This window comes from Heteronotia binoei, chromosome 10 (assembly GCF_032191835.1).
Source record: "Heteronotia binoei isolate CCM8104 ecotype False Entrance Well chromosome 10, APGP_CSIRO_Hbin_v1, whole genome shotgun sequence".
Classification (NCBI taxonomy): domain Eukaryota; kingdom Metazoa; phylum Chordata; class Lepidosauria; order Squamata; family Gekkonidae; genus Heteronotia; species Heteronotia binoei.
Genome location: NC_083232.1, coordinates 68,421,605 through 68,437,913, shown reverse-complemented (window position 1 = coordinate 68,437,913; position 16,309 = coordinate 68,421,605).

Genomic DNA, 16,309 nt, shown 5'->3' with positions numbered 1-16,309 from the left:
CTTTCGTTGAAGCTAGACTGTAAAAACATACTTGTCCTTTAATGTATTTTAATTACTTTCAATATCAAATTAATCATCACACAAGTAGCAGTTTAATTACTTTTATTAATTCCTCAGCACTGATGCCACAGTCATTGTATTTGTTGGATACCTATTGTTGTCTGTGGTCCTGTTATGTATACAGTCTTCCTTACAGCAGGCGATTATGGTGGAGTGTGTGCTGTACTTCTTTTGTTCCCTTCTTTGTGTTCTGCCTGTGGGCACTGGTAGAGAATAATTGTATGCTCTCATTGGCTGCTTCCCTGTCTCCCTGCCCTGGGAATGTCCTTGGCTGTACCATGATTGTTGGGTGGTGGCAGGGATGCTGTGGTCTCTGGTGCAATTACTGTGCTTTCTACATCGTAATGAGGGATGTTTCTACTTTCACATGTTTCTTTTTTGCTGAGAGAGCATGAAGATACCCACAACTGGTGCTGGCACTGCTTCAGAGTAATAAGATGGGGCTGGCAGTCATTTCAAGCACTTTATAAACAATATACAGAAAGCTTGATTCCTGCCCCCCCTTTAGCGGGAGATGCCGCTCCATCCCTGGAGCGGGAGATGCCGCTGTGCTGTTGCCGCCTCTTCTCCGCTTCATCTTAGCTGCTCCTCCGAGATGGGCTCAGCCTGAGCCCATCTCGGAGGAGCAGCTACGGTGAAGTGGAGAAGAGGTGGCAACTGTGCAGCGGCGTCGCCTGCTCCGAGATGGGGCGGCTCGCCACGCTCTTTGGCGCCGTTCCCCCTCCCCCCGCTTCCATTTTTCGGGGGAGCGGGGGAAGAGGCTGGAAATTCTGGGGTCCCCCGCCATGGCGGGAGGGTTGGGAAGCCTACTCCCCTTCCCCAAAAAGTGTAATTTCCTCAGAAATCTCACTATGAATGATTTCTCAGAAGGATCTTTAGTATATTATAACACAGATACTGCCATGTGTTGGGTGTGCATTTATAAACAAGTTCTAACTGTATTTTAGTATTAATCTATGTATGCAAACACAGAAAAACAAACTCATATATATACCCAGGGCTTTTTTGTAGAAAAAGCCCAGCATGAATTTATTTGCATATTAGGCCACACCCCCTGATGCCAAGCCAGCTGGAACTGCGCTCCTGCTCAAAAAAGGCCCCCTGGCGCAGAGTGGTAAAGCTGCAGTACTGCAGTCTGAGCTCCCTGCTCACGACCTGAGTTCAATCCCGGCAGAAGCTGGGTTTAGGTAGCCAGCTCCAGGTTGACTTAGCCTCCCATGCTTCCGAGGTTAGTAAAATGAGTACCCAGCTTGCTGGGGGGAAAGTGTAGATGACTGGGGAAGGCAATGGCAAACCACCCCGTAAAAAGTCTGCCGTGAAAATGTTGTGAAAGCAACGTCACCCCAGAGTCAGAAACAACTGGTGCTTGCACAGGGGACTACCTTTACCTTTTATATACCCAACACCAGTTGCAATGGAGAAATCCACATGAGGCATTATCACCAAACACTGGAAAAGAAAACCCAAGCAAGCTGTTTTCTTAAAGCTCGCTCTTGTGTGAACAGAAAATTTGTTTATTACCCACTGACTGAATTCTGGTTCAAGCAGCTGCAGGAAAAAAAAATCAATTTTCCACAACAGAAAAGTGCATTTGTTTATGGATAAATTCTCTTAGGTGGAGATCTTCTTCCTCCAGTAATCTCAGTACAACAAACAGGTTGAGTTTTTAAATAACCTTCAGAACTGTCGAGCTAGTTTAAGGCAGCTCACTGACCATTTGTGGTTGACCTTGGTTCTCCTGTCCTTTGCTGTTCAATAGTGCAGGTGAGGATGAGAATTCTTTGGTTAAAGACAGACTGTAAAAACATACTTGTCTCCTATAAGGTTAATAAAATATACTTCAGTTTTTGAGCTGCATGGAAGGGAAAGTTGTGTGCTGCCTTTGTGCATGCCTTAGTGTTACTGCACATACATATATGCCTGTGTGCACACAGAGACACACAGGGCAGCACAGTTACTCCAATATGAAATAATTGATTTATATGAACTTAGGCCAGAGTAATTTTGCACTGACAGTGTATCATCCCATCCATTCCTTTTTAGAGTTCTCTAAACAACAAGATACTTATAACTAACAAAATTTGAAGAAAGCCTTCCAAAAGACAAAGTAGGGACTCTACTTAAGAACATGCATAGTAGAACACAAAAGTAGAACACAGAAAGCCAGTTAGGTGTAGTGGTTAGGAACACAGACTCTAATCTGGGAGAATTGGGTTTGATTCCCAACTCTTTCACATGCATCCGCTAATGTGACCTTGAGTCAGTCACAAGTTATTTCAGAACTGTTCTCTCAGGAGCAGTTTCTGCCAGAGGTCTCTCAGCTCCACCTACCTTACAGAGTCTTTGTTGTGGGGAGGGGAAGGGAAAGGAGGTTGTAAACTGCTCAAAGACTGAGTGAAGGGCAGGGTATAAATCCAATCTCTTCTTCTCCTTCTAATATAAAATTGAAAAGAACAAGTGCCATGCTGGCTAAACACTTATTTGAAAATAGTCATGGTTCTTCTGATTTTATTTTTTGAGCTGTGCAGAAATTAACCTGTAAAAATGAAAGGCTGCTACTGAAAAAAGAAACAGAAGACTGAATTGTTAGACTCCAGACACTGACACCTAAAGGGTTAAATGTGTTTTTAGAATTGTATCAGCTTCTGTTAAAAAATGTGGTGAGATTACATCAACTGGATGCAAGAATAAAGTTCTTCCAGTGACAATTACCTACTGATCTTACACTCTTTTTGAAGAACTACTACAAGAGAACAGGTTGGTAACATTCATTTAGGTGCAGGAAAAATATTTCTTTAATTTTGAGCCAAAACCTGTTGGGTGCTGGAGAACCTTATCTTATCTCTGTTCTTTACAAGGAGTTTCTCTTCCTCATGCAATCTCAAGTACAGAAAAAGCTCTAGTGGTTTGTATGTGACTGATATTTTAGGACCTGAATTTCAACTTTTAATACAATGTCTTACTTATATAATTTTAACTATACTTATGTAAACCTAGTGTTATTATATATTACAGATTTCCCTGGCAAAGCCTGTTGGCAAAACATGTAGGTCATTTTTGGAAATTTAATTGAGTAATAAAATGTTTTTGTCCAATTTTGCACTATCGGCCTTGGTCCTTTTTTATCTCCTGTGACTGGTGCAGCTCTTTATTTTCTTGTCACGCAGTGGCCAACCACTTCCTCTGAAGGTCCAAAAACTGGGCATAGAGGCCAAGGCCTTTTCCTGATGTTGCCTCCTGGCACTGGTATTCAGAGGTTTAGTGCCTCCGAATGTGGAGGTTCCTTTTAGTCACCATGACTAGTAGTAGCCACTGATAGACCTATCCTCCATGAATCTGTCTAATCCCTTTTAATGTTGTCTGTTCCGGTGGCCATCACTACTTTAACCGGCAGCAAATTCCACAATTTAAGCCAGAAGTGTCGAACTCATTTCTTATGCGGGCCGGTGGATCTGACATAAATGAGATCTTGTCGGGTTGGGCCATGTGCTTCATAAAATGTAATGCCAGGTAGCAGAGATACAAACTATATAAAGGACACAGACAAACACAATTAAAGATTTTTTAAAAACTTAAAGCATGATTAAAACATTAGCATTCATTGGTCTTAAAGGTGTTTTCTTTGTATCTCTCCCATGGGATACAGGGAGCTAGGCAAAGGAAGCTCTGGCTCTTTGCTTCCTTCCCCAGGAGACCTAGTGAGGGAGGAGTCTCAGCCAATAGAAAGAAGAGAGGCACAGCTCAGTAGCTCTGCTGTGCAATTGAGAGAGCCTGGCAAAGCAAGCTCTCCCTCCCCAAGGGGGGAGCCTCAACAAATGGAGAAAATAGAGGTTTTGCTTGGTAGCTCCTGTGCAATTGAGAAGTCTGGCAAAGCAAGCTGTGATGTAGAAGGAAGCAAGAGAGAGGGAGAAGGAAGCAGACGACAGTGAGTTGCTCCGGTGCCTGATAGGAGCTCTCTGGGGTCCTGATTTGGCCTCCAGGCAGCATGTTTGACACCCCTGATTTAAGTACTCATTATATTAAAGTGTTTTATTTTGTTCATCTTGAATGTACTGCCCATCAGCTTCATTGGATCCTGAGTTCTAGTATTTTGGGAGAGGCAGAATAAGTTCTCTCTATACCTGTGCATAATTTTAGAAACCTCTGTCATGATCCCCTCGTAGTCTTCTCTTTTCAAAACCAAAAAGTCCCAGACTCTGCAGCCTTTCCTCATAGGAAAGGTGCTTCAACATCTAATCATCTTGGTTGCCCTCTTCTATACTTTTCCCAGCTTTGCAGTGTCCTTTTTGAGATATGGCAACCAGAACTGTACACAGTATTCCAAATGAGGCCTCACCGTAGATCTATACACGGTCATTATAACATTGGCCATTTTATTTGCAATCCAATTTCTAACCCTGACAAAGAGTTTGCCTTTTTCATCACTGCAGCTCACTAGGTTGTTGACACTTTCTCTGAGCTATCCACTACAATCCCAAGATCTTTTCCCCTCTCAGTCTTAGCAAATTCTGACTACATTAGCCTATACTTGAAGCTGGGGGTTTGTCCTAAAGTGTATCACCTTACACTTTATTAAAAATGAACTTTATTTGCCACATGGTTGCACTTGCCCAGTTTGTGGAGACCTTCCTGGACCATGTGGACCATTTCAATGGATTTTGTAAATGGACTTTTCAGTGGTAAAAGCAAACTTTGGAATGCCTTTCTGAGGAAAGCTTGCTGGAACAGAAGCTTAAACATTTGTAGAAAACAGTTATCCTTATAGCCTGCTAGAGTTCTGTAACAGTATCATGGAGCTGTTTTTAGGCTCCTTTTTATTTCTCATATTACTTCTGAGGGAAAGATGCATAATTATGTCAACATAAATGCCAACAAATGCCTGCATGAATATCTTCTGTTTTCTCTGCCTTTTTAGTAATTGCACAGAAACATTTACATAGTAAAAGGTCACTTACTGCAGGTGGCACTGAAGGGGGTGCTAGAACTTTGCATATCCCTATCAAAAGCATCACAAGCCCTCCTGCTGGGAAGAGTCATCATGTAGCCTTTCCATGCACCTAATTCCCACTAACACCATCCGAGAAGACATACCAGGTGTTTAATTTTCAGCAATGATAGTAATACATCTGTTCAGGGTTTGTTTGTTTTTAAAATCTCAGTGGGGTAATTCAGATGAATACATGAATAATTTTTAAAGGTTTGAAAACAATTGCATTAATAGGAAACATGTCCTCTGTGCCAGTCAGGACAATTAAAAGAGGCATGGATATTCTCCCCCCCCCCTTCCCCCAGTTCTCAGCTTTAAGGTAAACACAGAGCAAACTGATATTGTGTTCAGAAAAAAAAATGTTTTTGAAACTTAGAAGTGACTCTTGTGTTTGTATACATGTATACACTATTCAACACTATGATCCCTCTTTCAGTGTTTTCTACTATTTTGGTTGGTCTCAAGAAAATATATTTCTTTGGGGAATTTGCCTTTAGACCAAAATGACTATTTGCAGTTTTATAATTTATTAGACATTCCTTACCTCTGTACTTGTGTTTCTTTAAAACATCTGTACTACTGATTTATATTTGAATAAGAGGGCTACACGGAGGGTTGAGGAATGGGGCAGGGGGGTGGGTAGTAATCCATTTCTATGTGGAAAGCAAATAGTTATCCATTCAGAATATCATCACTAAGAATAATGGCTCCAACTGTGTAACATGAGCTTTTAAAACCAAATCAACATTGCGTAAAAGCTCTTAGCAACTGTGCTAATATGAAAAGAGAAGTACTATAGTGATGCCAAAATAAATCCCCATGTCAAGAGCACATGTGACATTTGATTGGTTGTTTGAGATCCGAGCTATAGCAACAGGAAAGCTATGATTCATTAGAGTTTGCTCCAGTTTTTTCATTCTTTTCTCTCTTTAGTTTATTATGAAGTATTTATACATAAAACATAAGATGAAATCATTGCTATTTTCTTCCCCTTCCCCTCTTTTGGTGCACTTTCCAAGTTTCGTATATTTATTTCAGGAATTATAATCTCTTTTCCCACTCAAATAAATTCCAAAAAATAAAACCAAACTACACATTAATATAATAAGCAATGTTGACAATACCAGCCAAATTCAACTCAATCATACATGGAGATTAAAAGCCTGCTTAAGAACACTTAAAATGGGCTATTTAGCTATATACGGATATTTAATAATTCTAGAGTTGCCAATCCCCAGTTGGGGGCATGGGATCCCCTGGTTTGGAGGCCTTCCCCCCACTTATGGTTTGCAGAAAAGGGGGGGTTGAATGTTTGCTGGGCACTCCATTATACCCTATGGAGACTGGTTCCATAGGGTATAATGGAGAATCAATCTGTGGGTACTGATGCTCTAGAGAGCTGTTTTTTTGTGGTAGAGGCATCAGATTTTCAGCATAGCATCTGGTGCCTCTTCTCAACCCCCTCCCCCAAGTGTCAAAAAGATTGGACTGGGGTCCAATTCTATGAACTCCAAGAGAATGTGCCCCTATCCTCCATTATTCCCAATTGAGGGAAAGCATTTAAAAGGCATGTGGCCCTTTAACTGTGATGACCAGAACACTCTTTGGAGTTCAATTTTGCTTGTCACAACCTTGCTCCTGGTTCCAGCCCCAAAGTCTCCTGGCTCTACCCCCAAAGTCTATGGAACCAAGAACCCAACACTAAGCAATCATTTAATAATGAGTCCCAAACTGTGGTGTATCTCAGCCCAAAAGTTCATATAAAGATCCCAGGTTTTATTAATTTCATTTCAATTATTTCAATCTTCCACAGTGGTGTGGGCTATAGCAAAATTAATATAATTAATATATTTACATGTTAATTTTATACAGTTTTGTGCAAATTAATAATATGCAATAATTGTTCATGCAGGCTGACCTTCAATCAAGTAATTCTGGATGTCAAAATAATTAATACTTAATTCTCAAGTGTATCTTTCTGTAATATAAATTGAATGAATTTAACATATTTGTAATGAAACTTATTTAAACCATTATATACATAATGTATTAACTGGATACCTTCATCAATTCTTGTGAAGCTTCTAGAAATTATGTCTTCCTTATTATTCACAATCTATATTAAATAAAATACAATATTTTATTTCAACATGTACATGTTATTATTAAATATCAATATATATATACATATATTAAAGAACTTACCCAATACAATATAATGCAATGTGCAATCAAGCCAACATTCAATCTTACAGACGTCTTAGTGTAACAATTCACATTACTTTCTATATGGTTGTATTTTTCCAACTGCGGCCAGTTACCTTCATACATCATAGATACTTAATATTTTTCTTAAAGTGACCCTACTCTTTATAGAAAGCAAGTATATTCAGTCTGTTGGTTCAAGCCTTTAGGTGCTAGAGTTCCTAAACAATGTATATAAAAGGACTCTCTACATAAAAGTATTTTCTGTGCATTAATTCTATAATATTTATGGCGTTTGACCGTTTCCAGGACTGCAAATTTAAAATCTTCCACTGCATGTTTCATTTCATTAAAATGGTGAATCAGAACTGTTTCAGCCTTGCCCCTCTGAATGGTGGATTTATGTTCAATAATTCTGGTGTGAACATATTTTGTAAACATACTTCTGTAGGCTAAATCACAACTATATATTAAAATATAAATTTTAAATTGAAATTTACATTAGAAAATACAATATTGTTCGTGTGCCACACTTGGGCGCACACGGAACAGTGTCCGCATCTCCTCTGCCCAGTGATCATATTTAGCTGGCTAGTTTCTAGAAGCTTCACAAGAATTGATGAAGGTATCTAGTTAATACATTATTTATATAATGGTTTAAATAAGTTTCATTACAAATATGTTAAATTCATTCAATTTATATTATAGAAAGATACACTTGAGAATTAAGTATTAATTATTTTGACGTCCGAAATTACTTGATTGAAGGTCAGCCTGCATGAACAATTATTGCATATTATTAATTTGCCCAAAACTGTATAAAATTAACATGTAAATATATTAATTATATTCATTTTGTTATGGCCCATACCACTGTGGAAGATTGAAAAATTGAAACAAAGTTAATAAAACCTGGCGTCGTATGGACCTTTGGGCTGAGATATACCACAGTGTGAGACTCATTAACTGATTCTTGGTTCTTGGTTCTATAGTTATTTACTGTCACTCCTATATTATTTCATTGTACCCCCAAGTCCCCATATATTTCCTGAGTTGGGTCTGGCAACTCTAACATACACACATTTAGTAATTATACACACTTTAAAAAGAATCCTAAATTTAAGATTGTGATGAGCTTCTAGACTTTAATTTGTAAAGAATAACTTTCTAATGGTTAAGGAATGAGGAACAGCAGATAAAAATACTTTAATGTCGTAGGACTAGCCCTCTTATTAACTGCATTGTCAATAGGAAACATCTTTTTTGGTAAATCTCTGTTCGGAATACAGCCTTAATTGGGAAGTCTCTTTAAACAAGATTTAAAAAGTAGACTCTAGAGCATAATTCAGATTATTTGGATGGGTGGCTAAATGCCTCTGACTATAAACATTAGAAACAAAAGTAAAATTATTTTTTTTCTTCCACGGCCATAGTAATATGTGCTTTGCCTATCTGTTCAGGGATACTTTCAGTCTGAATGTTCAGTTGTGTGTGTGGTTTTAAAAAAACTTTTAATTTGCAGCAATTTGAGGGGAAGAAAGGTAGTAGGTATTTTGTTCAATTACTGAATAAGAAGGAGCGCTTCTACATTTTTGTCTGACAAGGTGGTAAGATAACTGACAAGCATTAGGCACTACAGTTCATACAATTATATTTAATTAAATAACTATCTGGTCTGCTGGGTTTAGGTTCTGGATACTCTGCATTGATCTTTCCCTGGCCTCTTTACCTAGCTGGCTCCCACAATTCAATATTTTTGTCTGTAAGATTGTTTGCTATTGGGTTAGGTGATGACAGAAGTTCCTCATTCTTTACATATTAAGAAATATCAAGTGACAAACCAGACCTTCCTCCCTCCCTCCCTCTCTCTCACGCACACACACACACACACACACACACACACACACATAGTGATAGCTCTGAACCCGATGCACTTGTTTGAATAATTTGGGAGTATCTTCTATCCCACAGCAGCTCTGGCTATGATACAAGAGCCAGTATTACAGCTGCCCTTTGCAGTGCCTGAAAATTTGCCTTGGAGAAATTGTTGCCATTCCCTTTTATGCCAAATTAATCTATGGGAAGCCAGGTCAACTGGCTTCTTCATTCTGCTACACAGGTAGCATGCATGACCTTATAATCTTTCAGAGGGTGGGGAAACAGACTTTCTGAATCCAAGGGGAAGGAATTTCTGACTGCAACTTTAAGAGAGAATTTGCCAGCTCTGAGTTCCATGCATAAGTGACTTTGGTAACATTTTTCTTATGCCATGAACACAAACAAGAGCCCTTTATAGTACAGACAAGATTTTGCAATTCCCCTTTACTTGATAAGCTGTTATAGTATTTGAGTTTCTCATGTTCCTCATGTTGGGAAAAGTGCAGAAAAGGGCAACTAGAATGATTAAAGGTTTGGAACACTTTCCCTATGAAGAAAGGTTAAAACGCCTTGGGGTTCTTTAGCTTGGAGAAACGTCGACTGCGGGGTAACATGATAGAGGTTTACAAGATTATGTATGGAATGGAGAAAGTAGAGAAAGAAGTACTTTTCTCCCTTTCCCACAATACAAGAACTCATGGGCATTCAATGAAATTGCTGAGCAGTCAGGTTAAAACGAATAAAAGGAAGTACTTCTTCACCCAAAGGGTGATTAACATGTGGAATTCACTGCCACAGGAGGTGGCGGCGGCTACAAGCATAGCCAGCTTTAAGAGGGGATTGGACAAAAATATGGAGCAGAGGTCCATCAGTGGCTATTAGCCACAGTATATATGTGTGTGTGTGTGTGTGTGTGTGTGTACACACTCACACATATTGGCCACTGTGTGACAGAGTGTTGGACTGGATGGGCCATTGGCCTGATCCAACATGGCTTCTCTTATGTTCTTATGTTCCATGTATCTTTACATAACACTTTAGCATACAGTTTATTCTTAACAGGTTTAAAAAAACAAAACAACTGTACATTCACTGGGAAGAGGAGCTACTATTGAAACCTAAAGCAGTTGTTGTGTTATACTTGAAAGTGTTTAGCCTCTATAGGACAAAACAAGGTAAGAGTTTCTGTTATTGTCCTTTAATAGCCCTGACTAGCCTGAGCTTGTCAGAACTTGGATGCTAAGTCAGGGTCAGTTACAGTTAGTACTTGGATGGGAGACAGCACAGAAGACAGGTGTTGCTATGCAGAAGCAGGCAATGGCAAATTGCTTCTGCTGATCTCTTGCCTTGGTCCTGTGGTTGCCATGAATTGGTAGCAACACTATGGCATGCTATTGTTATTATTATTCCTACTACTACTGATGTTTTCCAGTACTGCAGTATATTTTCAACAGCATTTGTGGTGCAACTTTGTTATTATGGAAGACTGGATTGGGAAAAGAATATGAGCTAACATTATTTTATTATTATACCATTAATTACTAAAGGTACATATGGTAATATATTACTAAGTATTCCAGCAATTGGTTAACGCTTTGTAAAAAGGGGGAGGAAACTGTGTAACTTGTTGCATTATGTAGTATGTATGTTTTGTAGTAGGCAGTATGCACAGTAATGTTTCATTGCTACCAGACTTTATAATTATTAATGGACTTGGTAAAGACTTTGAAATTAAACAGTTTTAATATTTTAAAAAAATCTGAAAAAGGAACAAACTCTTGTGTGCATACTGGTTTGCTAGACCTTTTTTTGTACCAGGAACTCCTTTGTACACTCCTTAGGTCACACACCTCTGAAGTAGCCAATCTTCATGGAGCTTACAGTAGCCCTGTACTAAGAGCTCTGTAAGTTCCTGGAGGATTGGTAAAATCAGGAGTGTGTGGCCTAATATGCAAAGGAGTTCCTGCTACAAAAAAAGCCCTGGCTAAAATAACGTATGTATATTAGGGTTGCCAATCCCCAGTTGGGGACAAGGGATCCCCTCGTTTGGAGACCCTTCAGGGTTATCAGAAACGGGGGGAAGAGTTGAATGTCTACTGGGCACTCCATTCTACTCTGTGGAGATCAGTCCCATAGGGTATAATGGAGAATTGATCCATGGGTATCTGGAGCTCTTTGTGGGCTGTTTTTTGAGGTAGAGGCACCAAATATACAGCATAGCATCTAGTGCCTCTCCTCAATATATCCCCCAAGTTTCAAAAAGATTGGACCGGGGGTCCAATACTATGAGCCCCAAAAGAATGTGCCCCCATCCTCCATTGTTTCCAATTAAAGCAAAACATTTAAAAGGAGTGTGGTCCCTTTAAATGTGATGGTCTGAACTCCCTTCAGAGTTCAATTGTGCTTGTTGCAACCTTGCTCCAGGCTCCACCCACAAAGTCTCCTGACTCCACCCCCAAAGTCCTCAGATATTTATTGAGTTGGACCTGGCAACCCTATTATATATGCATCCAAAGCTATAGGTATGTATCCCGATTGATTATTCTTGATTTGTTACCAAAACAGGGAAAAGCTACATATAGTTAACTGCAGATAGTCCTCCAATCAGAGCTTAAAGCTGAATTTAAAAACAACCCTAGAGCTCTTTGTAACAGTGTTTCAGTGGTACCTATAGGAAATTAATATTTAGCATGCCTTTCTGAAGGAAAACACGTCCTTAACTAACTGTTGAGAAAATGGATGGGAAACTGGGATTTAATCCTCCCAGCAAATGAAATGCCGCTCAGTCTTCACTGGTTTCATGCTATTGTGTTGCTACAATATAAGCAGTAATATGTGTAATTAGCACCCAGCTGTGATCAGTGTGGAAATCAAAATATGCTTATTTATAATAATAATAGCAGTTGACTGCATGACTTCTCTAGGTTCTTGTCTTTGTAAAAGGCTATCTAGTTCACAGTCCTTTGAAGCTTTGTTCAATAACCCAAAGCACAGCACACAAAAAAGTTATTAGTATTCAGCTGTATTACTATTAGTATTAGTATTCAGCGGCATCTCTCTTGAAGCCTAGCTTTCATTATTCTTCTCTGGATTTTTAATAAACCAGAGGAATGACCAAGTCACCTGAGTGTCTGGGAAATATCTGAGATGTTTAGTTTGCTAAAGGCTCAGCCAAAGATAAGGAATGGTTGAGTGGGATTATGTGCTGTTGTTAGCATTGCCCATATGTGGAACATTCTGAAATATTGATAGTTGTACGCATCAGACTCTTAGCATTTTCTCAATTAATCCTTGCAAAATTCCAGTGAAGTATAGGGACACTCGGGGCAGATCCGGAAGATGAGTTTAAAGAGTTGAAATGTCTCTCTCTCACCCTTCCGGTAGCTGGTAGCTAAAGCATTGCTATGGCAGCAGCACACTGACTGCCAGAGTTCAGCTTTATGTCAGCCTATCTTGTATTTCCTTGTCCTTACCCTGGCAATAGGAATGGAACATGTGACTTGTTCCTGGCATTCGCCTATCGTTCATTCCCTACTGCTCATAATTATATACTCATTCTGAGGCCTTTTGCTTAGGCCCGATTCATGTGTTTGTTTTTCAGGCAGTACAGCCTGTGGGACTCCATCGCATTGCAAAGCCAGTGCATGACGCACAGTGGATTTGCATATTCACTGCTAACAATTTCACTTATTTATGGTCTAATCATGTGATGTGGTCAGTCCTCCGCCTATTTTTTACTCCTACTGTGCCATCATCATAATCCCTACATCAAATTTTGCAGGAAATTTGCTAATGGGAGAAAGTAGCAGTAACCCCCTGCCACAGACTGCACCAACCATAGTGATTCCAGAATCGGACCCCTGCAAATAGAGACGGCCTGTTGTACAGATTTGGTTCTTATAGGAACTGTTCTAAAATATCATTGGCCAGTAAAACATGGAATGGTTGGACATGCTGTTATCTGATAGCTGGATTTTGTTCTTTAAGGAACCTTCCATTTTCCACATGGAGAAAGCAAGGTCTTTTTTTGAGCAAGAATGCATAGGAACGCAGTTCTGGCTGGCTTGGCATGAGGCGGTGTGGCTTAATATGTAAATAAGTTCCTGCTTATTAAGTTCCTGTGTGAAACAATGGTGATGTCAGGAATGTGGCCAAATATGCAAACAGGCTCCTACTGGGTTTTTTTCTATCAAAAAGCCCTGGAGAAAGCCAAGAACCCAACAACCCTAATTGCATGGATTTTTAAACATCGAAACAGCACCTATCAAGGGACAGTAAAGGTGGGCTGATAGCAAACTTGTAGTCATCTCAGAAATATAGATAAGGGAAGGGAAACCCAAAATGGTACAATCGAAAGTAATGTTTGCTTGGGCATACCTGATCATAAGTTATAGTGAATGCACATACAATCCATTACGGTGTACACTTGATTTTTATTTATGTGTGTTGAGTAATGCTCATGTTTCATTAAATGCTTGTACAACTGAACGTGTGATTGAAACCACAGATATATCCAGGTACTGGCAGGGCTGTCTTAATGCATGGGCCTGACAGGCACTTGCCTGTGGGCCCCATGAGCTTAGGGGCCCCATACTAAACTGTGTATGATGCAGTACTTATCGACCATTTACATTTTTATTCCTGTGAGTAGTTGTCGCAGGGGCCCAGTGCACTGCTTTGCCCGGGGCCCATAATGCTGTTAAGATGGCCCTGGGTACTGGTCCTCAGTTTCATGTGTAAAGTGAACGTTTGTTGGCCCTTGCTTACTAAGTGACCCGCAGGATGCACATGCATTCAATATTAACACAGGGTTGTCAACTCTGGGTTGGGCAATTCCTGGAGAAATGGGGACAGAGCCTGGAGAGGGGAGGAATTTGGGGAGAGGAGAATGCTCAGCAGGGTTGCCATGGCATAGAGTCTGCTTTCCAAATCTGACATTTCCTTCAGAGGAACTGAGTGTCACATGTATGACTATCTGCCCACAGGACATAAGTCTTGGGTGTGTGCTCAATGCAAGGAGCTCCTGGTCCTCAGGGAATGAGTTCGTACCCTTGAGGCCGAGGTGACTGACCTGGAGAAGCAGAGACAGTCAGTTAGGCACTCGGAGAAGACTCTCGGGGACGTGTTAGATGAGCCCTGCTCTGAACGTGGCAGCCCCGTTGCTGCCAGGGAGCATGAGGGTCGAGAGGGAACAGGGCACCGGGCTGAGGATAAGGGGAATGCGCCCTCAGAAGGGACCTCTTCTTCAGTTGGTGAGTGGGAATCCTTTCATGCCAAGTGTTATGTCCTGCATTCTAATCCCTATGTACAGCACAGCGCACGCTACAGAGGCGACCAGTGGAACCCCACTGGTCCCCAGATGTAGCTCGCTAATACGCACTGCCAATCAAGATCTGTGGCAGGAAGTTTAACTGACCAGGATTGGACCTGGCCTTACGGAGGGTTGTTCTGGGGCATGTATATAATCGGGACCCGGCCGATTATATACTTTATTAGTGATGTACCCACTAATAAAGTATGTTGCCTTCAACACGTCTCGTCACTGAGTACATTACACCAAGGAACCATCCCTGGGCAGGGAGAGAGGGGGGGTCTTGGTAGTCAGTGATTTGATCCTTAGGCAAGTAGATAGCTGGGTGGCAAAACCGCGTACTGACCGCATGGTGACTTGCCTGCCTGGTGCGAAGGTAGTGGACATTACAAATGTAGTAGATAGACTGATAGACAGTGCTGGGGAGGAGCCAGTGGTCGTGGTGCATGTTAGCACCAACGATGTGGGGAAATGCAGTCGTGAGGTCCTGGAGGAAAAATTTAGGTTGCTAGGTGGGAGACTTAAGGCCAGGACCTCCAAGGTAGCCTTCTCAGAAGTGCTACCTGTTCCATGTGCAGGGCTGGAGAGACAGGCACAAATTAGAAGTCTCAATGTGTGGATGAGACGATGGTGTAAGGAGGAAGGGTTTAAGTTTGTTAGGCACTGGGATGCTTTCTGGAACAAGCGGGAGCTGTACAAAAGAGACGGTCTCCACTTGTTCCCAGATGGAACCAGGCTGCTGGCGTTTAAAATCAAAAAGGTGGCAGAGCAGTTTTTAAACTAAATCTTGGGGGAAAGCCGACAGGAGATGAAATGTCTCTGGTTCGAGAGGACTCATCTCCAAGAGATGAAGGGTTAACTGTTACTTTTCTACCAGGTAATGGATCAGAGTTGTCCACTGAGATGGTGACAAACAGAATGGACTGCCTGCCAGAGTCTCGAGGCGGCAGGAGGAAGGTGGCAGGCCTAGCTTGCCTGGGAAATTATAGATGTTTGTACACAAATGCTAGAAGTGTTCAAAGTAAAATTGGTGAGTTGGGATGTTTAGTGTTGGGAGAAAACATAGACATTGTGGGAATTTCAGAAACTTGGTAGAATGAGGAGAATCAGTGGGACACGGTGATTCCTGGATATGTTATATCGGAAGGATGGGGAGGGAAAGGTTGGAGGTGGGGTGACTCTGTATGTCAGAGAGGGCATACGGTCCAGTAAGATTGAGGTCAGAGAATTAGATTCTCTTCTAGAAATGCTTTGAGTTGAAATAGAGGGCCCAAAAGGAAATTTAACTATGGGAGTTTGTTATCGCCCACCAAATCAAAAGATAGAGGACGATTATAATATGATGGAAGGCTTAAAGATAGTGGCTAGACGTAAAAACTGTGTTGTCAAAGGTGATTTTAACTACCCACAGATTGATTGGATCAATATGTGTTCTGGTCAAGAGAAAGAGATTGAGTTTCTAGATGCTCTCAATGACTGTGCTATGGAGCAGATGGTCTCTGAACCTACAAGGGGTGGGGCGATCCTGGATTTGGTCCTAAGTAAAGCCCAAGACTTGGTGAGAGATGTAAAAGTGATTGCACCACTTGGGAGCAGTGACCATAACGTTATTGATTTCACTGTTTGTATAAATAGAGAGTTGCCCCAAAAGACCAGCACAACCACGTTTAACTTTAAAAGGGGTAAATATGCATTTTTGGCCACTGTGTGACATAACTGGATGGGCCATTGGCCTGATCCAACATGGCTTCTCTTATGTTCTTATGTTCTGTAGTCTGGAGATCAGTTGTAATTCTGGAGGTTGGTGACGCTATGTGAACAGGGCTAAATAAATGATGAGACTCATGCTCTCCTGACTCTACAGCTGT